This window comes from Osmia bicornis, chromosome 14 (assembly GCF_907164935.1).
Source record: "Osmia bicornis bicornis chromosome 14, iOsmBic2.1, whole genome shotgun sequence".
NCBI lineage: Eukaryota > Metazoa > Arthropoda > Insecta > Hymenoptera > Megachilidae > Osmia > Osmia bicornis.
The window spans coordinates 2,664,349-2,679,132 of NC_060229.1; the positions used below are offsets into that span (position 1 = coordinate 2,664,349).

General features: G+C 41.2%; 1 protein-coding gene across 2 annotated transcripts in view; it reads right to left on the reverse strand.

Annotated features, from left to right (window-relative positions):
* LOC114880389 overlaps positions 1-14,784 on the reverse strand; it is an 84,651-nt gene that overhangs the window by 68,715 nt on the left and 1,152 nt on the right. The window contains exon 1 of one of the 2 annotated variants that reach the window (XM_029196345.2): positions 12,391-12,579. The exons of the other annotated variant lie outside the window; for it this stretch is intronic. The gene's annotated coding sequence lies outside the window, so the exon portion shown is untranslated. Of the gene's footprint in view, positions 1-12,390; positions 12,580-14,784 lie in introns of those variants that run through there. 2 annotated transcript variants of the gene reach the window in all.

Consider the following 14,784-nt stretch of genomic DNA (forward strand, 5'->3'; position numbering starts at 1 on the left):
GAGTCGAATCCTGATTCCGGTTCGACGGAGCCGAATTTAGGGATGGTCTAAGGGGGGCTATAACCTGGGCTCTACTTTCCAAGAGGGTTCATTATAACCCTTCCATTTTACTATATTGAAAATATTAATTTTTCTTAGATTTATAACCACAGATTAGTGTCCTTAGAAAAATAGATGGTTAGAAATCGAACGAGTGACCCAGAAACGCTGTTAATGCGAAATCTAATGGATCCGGAATGCTGGTCCGATGTTTACCGGAGTTATTTATTAGCTACCATTATCTAGAAATTACTCGGTGTGCCTACGTCATCCGGGGCCTAGGACTAAATTGCGAACGGTTCCGGTAAGTAAACACGTATATATAAAGGGTGAGTATAGCGGCGCCAGGACAATTTCCTTCGTGCCCCTTCAATCACGAAGGCGAAGCTTAATGGCAAGCTTCTATTCTGTGTACGTGTGTGAACGCCACCCCTTACACTCGTCCGACCATTACGCTCCGATACTTCATATACGTGTGCGGGGGTGTTTGTATGTACGTCACGGCGACACTGCGGCGAGACAAAATGAAATTTCACTCGGACGATGAATGCCCGGCGTGGAACTGCGCCCCGTTTCCGGCCCGGGCAGCAGCCAATTTGCATGGAGGATTTAATTGAAAAATGCGACAGCCGGACCCCGAGATTAAGCCCCGAGAAATCGGTGGTAAAATTTGGAAACCATTCCGGCTTCGAATAAGCGTTTTCGTTTCTGATTCGATTGTTACGTGTGCGGTTAAGCTGTCAAGAAATTTATATCGAGACATTTGAAGGATTAGAGATACCAGATCGAAGAAATAAAGGGTAGTATTCCTGGCACGAGCCAAAGTATCCAAGCAATTCTTGGGATACCAGCACATTCGGGAGAATTTAATATCGTTGCGCTTCGCTAAACATTGTATGTATCTGAAGGGACAAAAGAACTGTCCTTTCAATCTTGAAATCGATTAATTCTTATGCCAGTTTGATTGTTATTTCTTAAGGACTTTGAAGTATTGTTACGATAAATCCTCTTTTCTTATAAAAGACGGTAATTCTTTTTAGTAACAGGTAGTAAACTAATACCGCAAATTAATTTCATTTTTCCAAAGGGAAATTAACATTATTATACCTCAAAAATAAAAACAAATAACAAGACCAAATTCTTTTCAAAGAATCCAATCCCCTCGTTAGAATGAGTCTTCGAAATCTTCTTACAACCAGAAGGAAATAATTGATCCCATTCGAATTTGTGTCTCGATAAAACTTTTTATCAACGGTATACCGTGGTTTATGCAGCGGTATCTCGTATAAATGGAAACTGGAAGAATAGTGCTAGTGGCAAAGTATATCCACGACAATGACAAACAACGATCACTCCGAGTGGTGATGCCTCGAACTCTGTTTCATCTCGAAAGTAACGAAACTTCTCGTCTTCGTCCCAACGGAAGCGTCAGCAGTGCATTTAACGGATTAAATTATTTCCAACCCCCGACGACCACCGAATCAAACTCCCGTCCCACCGAAGGTTGGCTCATCGATGGAAATTAATATTCCTTCGGGATGCCGGGAGGAGATAAAAGAAAGGAAGCGAAGCAAAAAAGGAAGAGAGAAAGGAAGATTCTTTTTTTCTCACGCGAACCAGCACTTCCACGAATGAGCTCGATTCTACCAGGCAGATTCACCGATTCGTCTCCTCTCGGAGAAAAGAAAAGGCATTCGAAAGCGCGAGATAGTTCCTTACGGTTCGAAAGAGCCAGGGAAAAATCGTGCTTTTAAGGGAAACGAGAAATATCGTCGCGAGAGCTAGTATCACAGAACACTGTCTTCTAGCCTCTGCTTCTTTTTCTCTTTAGTCCCCTTGAGACTTTAAACAGTCTCTTTGGCGTATCTCCGCGTTTTCATATCAGTTGCTTTTTAATTGTTTAAGTCTCTCTCACTTGTGAATACTTTGAAGGTTAATTAGACTGCTGTAAATTGAATTGAATCTAAAGTGGAATCGTTTAATTGCAATTTTCGAGATAGTGAACGATAAGGGATTAATCTGTCAAAAGAAAAGATAAATAATCTTTTGAGTAGAATATATCTCCTTATACACCCCGGTTCTTTACTTATGCACCCCTAAGATCATATCTTAAAAGCGAGGGAACTCTGTCAAGGTTGGTCAATTTATCAAGACCCTATATCTGCTACATGCAAAAAAGGCTTAACTAAATCTGAATTTTTCATCGTTATAATATTAACCATCATTTCTGAAGCGAAAGTACCAACTGGTTGAATTTTCAAAATAGAAAAGAGCCGAGAATGAGTCTCGTGTTTCTTCTTTTTTCTCTGTCGATATTCAACCCTCGTTTTGCCTCCTTTATTCACTGGCTGCCTCATTTTTTTGAAATTCTACACCGTCACAACCTCTCTACGACCTCTTTATGAACCGACACTTTTCACGCGCCTAGTCTGACAATTAGCTTTTCCTGAAATCCCGCCTGAAAATTGCAACGAATCGCGCAAAGACTCTCGCTACCCCTGAATTACCCTTTTGATTCGCCTTTAATAATTCTTCCGCGAGAGCCTTAATTTCCCGTTGCGTGAAAAGAATCAGACGAATGTGATGTAACGCGTTCTTCGTCGAATATTATGCAACATTCCGGGTGAGTTAAGACGGTCGGTTAATTAAATTACGACACCAAAGGGGTAAGTTTCCGCCGCGAAGTGTCAGAAGGGTAATGGAAATACAGTTTTCCTGGGAAAAGCTGGAGCGTATAATCTGCTGAGATTCGAATACGAATGAACCGGATTGGTGACACGGATGAATCTATAAATGGAGAAAGGGACAGGCAAAGGTGAAAGGAGAAACAGAGAATGACGGAGATGGTTCAGCTTTATAAATTCCCCCCGTGTTTTAATCCCCTTCTAAGCCGTCCAGTTGTGTCACAGCTTTCACTAAATTAAAGGATTTCCATGTAGTTTCCACCCTGAGTCCCTAGAAACCTTTATACACGATTTTCTGTGCCACCTTGGCGACGCCGACTTGTTTCTGTGTATGCCATGCAAATCATGAGATACTTAAGTTAATCGTTTGTAAATGGATTTTAAAATACCAAATGCTAATTAAATGGGTATTAAATTTTTTGTAAAACGAGTTTTAATACCCTTTTTATCATTTCAATCGTATATGACATACCATGCATGCAAGTAATTAATTAAATGTTTGCTAACTCTTTGACGGCGGACCATGGAGAGACCCCCAATTTTAATTTACCCTATGTTTCACATTATTCTCATTCTCTAAATTGTACATTGTTCTTTTAAAATTATTCTTCTAATATATGAAACCCTTTCTATTAAAAATGATAAATTTAACTTTAAATTAATATCTTCATATTTGTTTTGTAGGTTCGATTGAATTAAACGGTTCTGAACTATATTGGTTTCACAGAGAGTGTTACAGAAACTAGAAACTAGAAACGGTGAATTTTGTAAAACACCCAACGAGCTATTCTATCATATAAAAAAAAAAAGCACCCTCCATCGACTCTGGCAACCCCAAAAAACTCCTGCTCCTGTTTTTTCTCGCTCGATACCCGTGAAAAAAAGTGTTCTTTATCTTTTTTTGCAACGTCGATTTTATATCCGCTGCAAACTCGTTCCGTTCGATACGTCACAGCAGATTTAATCTTCGGATTATTGATAACGAAGTGTGCCCAATTTATGAGCGCGATACCGTGCAATTAAAAGCGTCTGGTCAAATGTTTGTCACAGGTACAGGTGAAAAACGATGCGCGTGAAACGTTTCGATTTCTCCAAAAATTCTTTGAATTCGAGATATTTTTCCACGAGCAAGTTGAATAAAGGAAACAATCGGACCTCGTTTGTTTCGAAGGTATTTTTCTCTTTTTAAAACGTTTCAACGAGATAAAAATGGAGGGAAATAACAAAAGGGTGAAAAATTCATGAAATATCGTACATTCCCGATCGGAAATTCCGTCGAATGATTCATAAGATGTGTTCGAGATACACGTTTGACCCTGTCTGGTATCGCGACGATGTCTTAACACGGACGGAAAAAGACTAACGGTGAACTTCAGTCGGATGAAAGTTTAAACGAGCACGACCCAATTCCAGGGGCGTTCTTGCTGGCCGTTTCAACACCCGTGCACGAATAACAACGAGTTTCGCCATTAAGCTCTCGACACCGAGTACAAACGATGATCGCCCGGAGGGTTGTTTCGTCGTCAGTAGAAAAAAAGAAGTACGGGAAAGAAATGATAGTAAGAAGAGAAAGTTTCGTGGGACAAAGAAATGATACGATAACAATTGATAACGAAGAATCTCTAAAATCTCCGAAGGATCCCTAATTTTCGGGTGGCCGCATATCCTTATCTACCACCTCCGTTTAATTTTGGAAAATACAAGTCCACTCGTGTACGAGTAGCAATTTACAGACTGTTCAATTCAACGAGGAAAGTTCGGGACAGCATTTCGCTGGATGTTCCGAAATGGGAAACCAGAGAAACTGGCTAAACAGCCTAAGGGAGAAAGAAAGGTTCGTGGGGTACTTCGCATTCTCAGAACGTTGCTCTCCAAGCTAAAAGGGGGTAAACACGCGCCCTTGTGCTTAGTAGAGCAAAAGCTAGAGCCTGCAGTAGGATTCTAGTATTACCCCGAAGTTGTGCGTAGCGAGGAATAAAAGAGAGAAAAAGGGGAAGAGCCTGCGAAAACTTGCGCCCCTTCTTTTTGTTTCCCTGAAATCCAGACTTTCTTTTCCCTCGTTCTCAATAATGTGAATTTAACTCTATCTTTCTCTATCATCCAGCCTTCCCTCTCTCTCAATTGGCCATCTTCCTTTTCAGCTTTTCATCCCTCTTACCGATGCTGCAGCGAACTAATGCAATGTACTTTTGGAAAATGCGCGTTTACCCTCGAGTTAAGCCACCCCTTTGCTCTCCTTTCAGCTCGGGCATAACCACCAAGCTAGAGCTCTGTTCGTACGAAATTACATTCTTTCAGCAGTCCCGTAATATCTTTATAGCCGTCAGTTTGCTTTCCACTCGTCCTCCCTCTCTCTCTCTTTTTCGTGAACGTTTAAAACCTCTCTTTCAAATAAAACGGACCAAAGGATCGACCGACTCCTTACCATTCGGCTGTTGCGCAAGAATTCGCCGAGTTTCGGTTAGAATAAGAAGGGCTAGAATTTCGAAGCATGCAAAGCAGCCCTGCCACTAGGATACAGTAATTTCTTTGCAGCCAGTGTTGATTGCACCTACCCCACTCTATTCCGGGTAAGGTTAAATGTACTTCCCAGAGGTGGTAGCTTTTTTAGGCGACCCTTTTTTTCTCCTTCGACCAGGGTGCTTTAATTACGAAGCTTTAATTACGCTACGTCTATAACCGTAAGCAGTCGTTTGCGGTCGGTCGGTGTAAAATTGCTATCTCCCCTTGATAGACCTCCTCCTGCCTAAGGATACTCGGCCTAATCTACGAGCGGACGTGCCTCGATGCAAAGGAAAGAAAAACTTTTGAAAGGAAAACCGGCCGTCCATCTGGGAGACGTTCTTTGAAGTTGCAACAGTCGTAGGTTTCTCTTAAGTCTGATAATTGGCCATCCGGTTCTCCTTAAGGAGCACAAAACAAGAACGAGGAGAGCAAGGAAACCGTACGACAGAGGGATGCGTTTTAAACGAGCCGACGTTTTTCAAACGTTCAGACCCCTGGAACGGGGTGAAGTACCTTCTAAATGGCTCGTTTTGTGGTGTAAAGAACGAGAGGGTGGGATGAAAAACGCGGGAATCTTGCGTCGGGATAACGTTGTTGCTTGTTTAAGAATAATTGCTCCTGGCTAAGAGATTTACTAGAAACATATCAGGATACATGTATTTATCCTGCCTTAATTAACAATTTAATTCATGAGATGCATATCGCGTATCCATTTTTTAAATACCTGTCGGATTCTCGAACGTCCGTAGCATTTAATAAAACACAGCGAAAAGGTTGCAAATTTAATGACTAACCTAATATTTAAACAGCTTCTATTTATTCATGGTGGAAGACTCTTTTTCTAAAAGTAAGAGATTGTACGCTCTTGTCGACGCGTTTCAACGTTCTCGTTGTACAATGTTTTTCTAGCAGCCGGCTGAAACGAACGAGGGAAAATGGTCGTGACGAGAGAACATCGAAACGCTATTCAAACCAAACGATCCAGCTAGTGGTAATCGCGCGACAAAAAATCCGCAGATCCGTTACGATGACGAGTATTAAATCGCAATAACCGAAGATTTTCCATCGACGAATATGACCGGGTCGAAACGTGCACAGTTGACGGGTGGAGTTTCGTGAATTTGACACATCGAAAGGAAACAGTGTCTGTGTGACGTTGCTGCGTGAAATTCAACTTATTTGCAAAATGTTAGCACGCCGGGATGCTTGGTAAACGACGTCGCTCGTACGCGTACGTCGCTCGTACGCGTACGTCGCTGCGTCCTGATTGCGAGTGCACGCTTCAAATAGGGCGGAAAGAGGCTTCGCCGTCGCTTCACGAGCAATTTCATTTCCACCCGTGGAAAATTTATGCAAATCACCTCTCGCCCACGCCACGGAGAAAGAGCCAGCTCTGAGAAGCGTAACGAATTCGTCGGATTATCCGATTTCACTGGGACAAGAAGCTGCGAACGCGTTCTCAGAGTGCTCGCGTCGATGGAACTCGAGGAAAGTCTTAATGAACAGAAGATTCACCTTATATTTGACACTTTCATTGCGACGTTGGGCATTTCGTTACTTGGCAATGATAGTGGCACAAGTCAAGAAATTAGAAATTTTATGCAGTAACAGCCTCCCTTTTTAGTAGATCCCAATTTTGCCTAATAGTAAATTCAACCCTGTTAATTATTATCAAATTCGTCGATTCTGATGCAACAAAGGAACTAAGATACCTCGGGTAAGAATATCTTGAAATGGTAAAGGATTTGGTAAACGTACGAGACAAGCGAACGTCATCGGAATCGAGTGGAAAACGGTTGGTTTAAAGTGGAAGAAGCAATTTGCAGGCCATCGCCTGTATTTCCATACCTGTCAGAAGCAAACGTTGTTGCTTACGTCACGGTTACGATCGTGATCTTCGACCTAGGCTGTTCGACGGTCCGCTTTAAATACGACCTAAATAAAAATGAAAAAAAAAGGAGGAAGCTCGATGAACAAAGTGAGCTGAAATGAAAATTTATGAGCTCTTCCCGATGGGCGACGAGACGCGGGACGATTAAGTAATTAAAAAAATAGCCACTTATGAATATGCAGTTGCTCGCCGACGCAGCAGGTCAGGAATTATCTTGTTCCAAGGGGTAAAGTTGAGGAAAAGTCCGGCAAACTTTTCAGGAGAAATATGCCGGTTAATTCGAGAAAGTGAACGGGTTTGACGTAGCCTCTATGAAAAATTACACTGGAAATGATTGATAGAGGTACAAATTACATTTACTCTTTCATTACTTCAAGCTCACCTGTTTTGTCAATTTTCGACTACTTCAAAAAGAAATCATTAAACACCGTATTACTTGGTGAAATTGGCAATTATAAAATTGCAATTAACGCATCATTCAATCAATACAAACATGTTAAAAAATGACAAGGTAAAAACCCATGTATCACTGTCACGAATAGTAGATATCCGAACCATCGAAATATTAAATCTCCCTCGTGCCTCCAAATCAATATCAATTTTCCATCCGTCGCTTCATGCATTATTAACACCGCGAGAAATAAATTTCCAGATAAAATGGTTATCCCCGATTCGCGGAAAAAGTAAAATAAAAGAGAGGGACAAAAAATATATCGAATTTACCCGGCTATCCGATTCCATTAAAACTACCTAAAAACAAGTTAGCTCGAATGAATAAATGAAAAAAAAAAAAGAAAATGGAATAGTGTTTGTTCTACGAAGAAATTTTATAGTAGACTCTGGATAACTTGCCGCTCTCTGGTGGCCAGTTCTCCATACCTGAGTCAAACTATCATGAATTTTATTTCCTGCTCGCGCGACCTGCACCCTAGTGTCACTCTTTCTCCTCTTATATTCTTTTCCCGGCCAGAAGATCGCATTTGCATAACATAAATGTACGGCTGTAAGGGTTGCACGGTTTGAGAGTGGGGGTCGTCGAGAGAGGTCCCGTCTGACAAACAGACAAACGGACAAGCACAAGCGAGAGCTTCTGCACGGTAAATCTTTGGATACGACTATCGTCTAGGAGGTACTTTGCATTCGTTCCTTATTCCAGCGCTCTTTTTGCAACAGTCGCGTGCTTTCGGCTCGCGAGTGCTCGAATCTCATTGGAAACTTCGTTCCTGGCGCCGGCTTTTTACCTTCGCCTCGTGAAATTATTTTAAGCCGGGAACAAACAACTTCGTTTTTCCCTCTCTCGTCTACTTAATAACGCTCTGTGTATCGTCCCGGAATGGAAAATACAGCTGGAATTGTTTTCTTTCCGTCACGTGTAATCGCTTGATGCTCTTTTTCCTACTGCCAGAGTTGTCTCGAAATTCACTTGTTGTTTCAGGATATTAAAATAAGTATGAAAAGAGTGCATAAGAGGATCGGATAATAACCCTTTGTATTTCACTATCAACTGTAAAATTATCTGCAATTTTTTAACGTTAAATTTTCTATCGAGATAATTGCGAAGAGTATACTCTGAAGTTAAGAATCAAATTACATTCCAGTAATTAATTTTATCCGCTTATACACTATGAATGTTGAAACGTTCGTGTATTCTGTTCGAATTTGTTTAATTTTCAAACTGGGAAAAGCGAATTAAGCTCTCAGGAAATCAGAGTGGAAAGCTTTCTGGACGAGTTTCCTTCCAGTTAAAATTATCTATTCTTGCTCGAAGCACGAGGAACAACGTTATTATTCACTGTTCGTATTCAGAATTCGGCCACCAACGAAATCCACCCCGAAGAAATATTTCGGACATCCTTCGTGTTTATCCGAGACGTCGCCGTCCAGACAGATATTTTAAGATTCCATTCCGCTGGAGTTATGAATATCTTTATCGTTCGTTCGCTCGGAACAAATAATCAGATAAAAAAAGAAATGGTGACTCATGGAGAAAAAAACGTATTAAGAAGCAACCCTTCGCCTAAGGGGGTGGTTGTTTGCTGAATTTTAATGCCCTACCATTTAGCGTATTAGTATTCGTGTCACGACAACCAACGGCTTAACCAACATTTATTTGATTTATATCTATGAGACGTACGACCATGAGGAGGAATTGTTTTATGAAAATGAACGAAGGGTTGTACCGCGTTAAAAATAAACGCGACGACCTGGAGGGTGAAGAGTGTGGCCCATCGGTTTCCCGTGTAATGGGGGTATTTTAAAAAATTCAATTTTCCATAATAAAAATGAATTATTATTCATTGTGTTGATTAGCGTCGTTTACTGATGGAAAAGCAAAGGGAAACACCCTAAAAGAGAAAATCGAGAGAATACGTTGTTCGAAAATTAATTACACGCCCAAAGCATTGAAAAATGAAATAAAATGTAGCTTTTGTAAAAATTGTATTTTTCTCTAATAAAATTATTATCGAGATGTATGTTAATATTTTTTTCAACAGCTTTTCATCTGTATCGTTATTACACGTAACATTCATGAAATCTATCGGCATTTCATCACACGTTCACTTACACCTCTCTGATCTTATTCAAACAACCGAAGAGGAGCCTTAATTCTGATTGATCGCCACTTCTTGTTCAGCATGTCACGCTTCCTTTGCCGGGCACAAACTTCGAAAAGTTCAAGGTACATAGATCCTGTGGACGGCAGAGGCAAGAGAGGCGGGGTGTAACTCGGGAACAATTTCCACTGGGCGACAAGCAACTCTACTTTTCGATTCGACCCTCGTACGGATCGTTCATTAGACCCTGCGTACACGTTTGAGTCCCAAGTTACGTAAAACCTGGAAACTCTTTTTACCAGCTAGTTACAAGACTGACCGCAAAAAGAACCCTACCTATTTAACTAGGATTATTCGCGTTGCTGCGAGAACCACCTGCTTGTTCAATCGAAATAATAATTACTTCATTCGAGAAAAATAAATGCTCTGATTAAGAAGAAAAATTTGTATTAATTCTCACTCGTAAATATTCTGCAAATCATCTCGTAATTAATGCTTAATTAAATTAAAATTGTGATTTTCTCCATGGTCTGCCATCTGAAGGTTAAGAAACCCATTAGATATTGGGTCAACCATTGTACGGGGGGCAACAACTGTGTACGTTACTCTATAACTTGACTGACGGCATCAAGTAGAAATACTTGAAATATTTCATGTCTAAAGGCAGGAATCAACAGAGAAGCGAAGAGAAGAGAAGAGAACAAAGTTCACTGGCCCCAAGCAAATATACTTTCGAATAACGATTAGTGTAACGTTGATTACAATGCCATTCAGGGTGAACGGCAAATATGCTCATAGTGAAACGATTATTGGCAACGAGAAAATTTACACGGACAACCGCTAGTTTCGAGTGAATGAACATCGCCGGTTAAAATGACGCCGCTATTCTCGCTATACAACCAGATAGAAACTAGCATACACGACCTGGAACTAATGCGACCGCAAATTTGTACAAGTTGAAACGGCACCATGGACGAATTTATGTTTAGAAAGCGTGTATATAATTAATAATAAGCCCGCGAGCGTTCGTTGTGCACTTCCTATTTCCGTTCTACGCAAATCCTGTCGAATAACAAGTGAGCAAACTAAGGAGAAACTCATTTTCGACTAATTCGAACGTGATGGAAAATCCCGGGGGCCCCCCTGGTTCAAAGTATTTTAATAATACCGGGCCGAATTATTTTTATTCTAATTATTCCAAAAGGGCAATAATGTCTTAAAACAGGGCCCCCTGGAAACTAAGCGCTTTCATAATTAAAAGAGAAACGGAGTTCGACCCACTAAGAATTGTTCGATAGATACGATTGCACGTGGTCTTGGAATCGTCGAAATTACGACTTTTATGGCTTGCTACCGGCTAAAATTTCACGCATCAATTCTAAATGTTTCCGGACGTGTTTCGCCAAGAGCGTGGTTTCATCGCTGGGAAAGAGACGGGTATGGTTCTGCAGGGGCAATAAAGACCGTGGTATTGTAGCACGATAGGGGAATTATACCCTGGTTCATGGCATAACAGAAATTGCAAACAGTGTAGAGAGACGTTTCGGATGATTCTAAACGGTAACTGTATACCTAGCGAGGCACATTTTATTCCACGAGAATACCAAGAAATACGAGTAACAACCAGAACGTCTAAGAGTACTTGTATTAATATCTACAACGTCAGATATAGTCTTTTATTGAAATTTGGTATTTTATTAAGAATCAGTATTATATTTTCACCCCTTTTTTCAAAGGAGTCATTCATTGTATAGGGATCAACAGCTGTACCCCTTACCCCATGTGTCGCTGACACATTTTAATAAATTATGATGGAATATAAACTGCGTATGAGAATGTAGATTCCATCAAGAAAAACAAGTATTGATTGTGTGTGCTGAAGGGAACTGCTAAGTTAGCCTTGCCTTTAGCCTACACGAGCAAGATAAATTGTCCGACGAAATCTTCAAAAATCGCTTACACATTTTAAACATCCTTAAATGTAATCAACCGTCTCTCTGAAAAACACTGGTTACCGTGCTACGCCTCGTTCGAGGTAAACAGATTCTCCTTGTAAATCCCTATTAAAATAATAATTAATTTCCTAAAGCTCCAAATCATTCTGCTGTTCAAAATAGCTATCGAATATTAAAGCTACTTAACCCCTTTGTACACGTCCATCATTAAAAAGTAATAATTAACGACGAAGATAAGTGAAGATTTTCTTTGGAAGCATTGAAATAAATACTAAAGAAAAATTATTTATTTATTACACAATGGACGTCACAACAAAGGGGTTATAGAAAGAGAAGCTATGCACTGAATGCAATAAAAGGCATGAAACAATGGCAAAGAAGAATCCACGGTACGCAATCCATTCATTTCTAACGTGTCGCTGCGGATAAGCCGTGGCGCGTCCTTGGTTACATCTCGAGAATCGGGTATCGATTGCTTCCCTCGCACGCTGATAAAAAACGAGGGAAAGAAAAGAAAACAGACTCGTTGCTGGAGCTTGTGCTCCCCGTAAGACAAACATGTTGCCACCAACTTTCACCCCTTTGCCCTACCTTTTAACCCCGTGGCTTTTCTTATTCGAACACTAAACGCAACGTTGAAGAAACAACTAAAGATATCAAACTAACTAAATTAATTACAATATACGTAGTAATAATAATAATAACGTACGCGGAATGATTAAAAAATTGTCGCAGAAATATAAAGAATTTGTTTGATTCACCAGTTTGTAGAGACAGATTGTTAAGGGTTGACAGTGGGTTGACAAGGTGGTTGACGATAGGGTTGATGGCACAACGTTGACGTCACCACTAACCAGAGGTCAGTTGATCAAAGAATGACGGTCGATGATCTGCCACTCGCAAGGCAAACGAAAATTCACAAACGAAAACGACGATCTTCACCGAACGAAGGTGCGCGGACGACTGACTGGCGCGACCGTCACGATGGGGTGTAGCTGTGCGCTGATTCACCCCTTTCCCCACCATCGACCCGCTCGCTCTCGACGCGAAACGCTTTCCATCCCTCTCCGTCTCGTTTTCAACCCCCGTATCCGTCTCTTTTTATTCACCCTTTACTTCGTACGTCTTTCTCTGCTTTCTTTCACCCTTTACCCTTTTTTCATCCCTTTCCATTTTGTTTCTACCCAAGCCAATCTGTCTGTTTCCATCCACTTTTTATTTTATAATTTTTTTTTATTTTTCACCCTCTTCTTATTACTTTATCTCCACACAGTGTGTCATTTTATTTTTTTTGTTTTCCTTCTATTAGAATTCCAGTCCTTCCCGATCCAATTCACTCTTAATTTTGTCTGTTTTCTATCGATAGATTTTCCGCTACTTTCAAGGGTTGTATTTCTCTTTCAATACGAAAGAAAAATCCTCGTGCCACCGTGATCGTGTAGACGAACTTTAACAGCGGGAATAAAAAGGTGGATGAAAAGAACAGGAAAGAAGACGCCGGAACGAGTATAATCGTATTCGATGGAGGGAGAAAGAGGTGCAAATAAGGTGAGAGCGAAAGGGAGACAAAGGGGTTCACCCGAGGGTGGAAGAACCAGGGATTTATTGGATCTCGGAGACCAACGATCTCACCTGTATATCTAAAGAAAAGTTCGGTTGAATTGGAGACGAGATACTTTTGATCGTTGACTGTGTTGAGAGAGTAGAGGAAACGTGATGGGGGGAAAAAAGGAAATTGGAAATGGGAGTGGAAAAGCACAATGGAAGATCAACTTCTTGGGTTTATGGAGGATGGTTTGATTCTTGAATTGTTTAGCTATTTCCTGTGGACGAACTTTCTTTCTAATGGGGAATTATCAAGCGCCTACTGTATATCTACCTAACTTGATGTATTTGAAAACGCAAGTCTATAGAGAAACCGGCTGAAACCGTCTCACGAGCAAGAGAGTACTCTCGAAAAGGAGTACCTTCAACGACGCGACAAATGCACCATCATCAGGTCAAGCATCTGAACGCTCGAAAATCGACGGTTTCCGCGTCGCGACGAGGATCCCGTCCCACGTCGAATAGTGATTCTCTCTATCTGTACGCAGCGCTACCAAGCAGCAGCTTTTCAATTTGCCAAGGAAATAATTTACACTTTCCGCCCGACCGGTGCCGCAGGGAAATTTATTGTGAATATGCATGGCCCGTTTATGAATATGAATAACCGGTAAATTATTATGCGTCTCTGGGCCTTGGGTACGGGAAGAAAGTTGGGCGAAGAGCTATCGTGCCAACTGGAAACGTTCGTCCAGATAAGAGTCTCGTAACGTTCCCTCAACGGCAACGACACTTTTCCTTCCCGTTCCCGACATCGTCTACCCGAGAGGAAAACTTTCTCAAAGTACGTTGAATCAGCCTAGGAACGTATCTGTCTCGAAGTATCTTACACAGGATCGATTTCTGGTGCTGCTTCGTTCGCCCAGGATACGTTAGCTTGCTGCACACGTTGATACCGCTACGGGCATACAGGAGATCACGTACAAGAGGTCGCATAAGTAATCGTACCCTCTCAATTAGTAACTGGGCAGGCATGATACCTTCCCGATAGAAATATACTACCTAACCAGAGGCAAACTTGGACTTAATCCTGAACCCTTAACCCTGAGTACAAAGATGCAAACACAGCCTAGGCTAATTAAAATTTATTTTACGAAATTACTGATAGAGGATTACTGACGTAGGGAATTTTAATTAATTGCACCCCTCAAATCCCTACCAGACCACCGGTAATTTTCCCAACCCCCCAATGACCAATTCACCCTCTGTGAGACTAATTTTGTAACTCCCTATATATTCTAAACAATTTTGCAACTCACTGTATATTGCAACAAAGCAGCACTCCCATCTGTGCATCGAACGCCATAACTTTCGAGGTCAGTGGTGACAAGCGCGTTAACAATGATTTAACGCGTAGCCTGGGTGAGCTTGGCTGAGAGCGACCGGAAGGAATATCCAGCTCGTAATGTCCGGTAAAGTTCCACTGAACGAGCCTGGAGACGGAAACACGTTCGGTTGACGTGAAACGAGAAACAGAATCTCTCGCAGGCAATCTCGCTGAGCTTTCGTTTTTAATAAGCGAAATAAAGCGATCGCGAAGACGGTGCACCGGA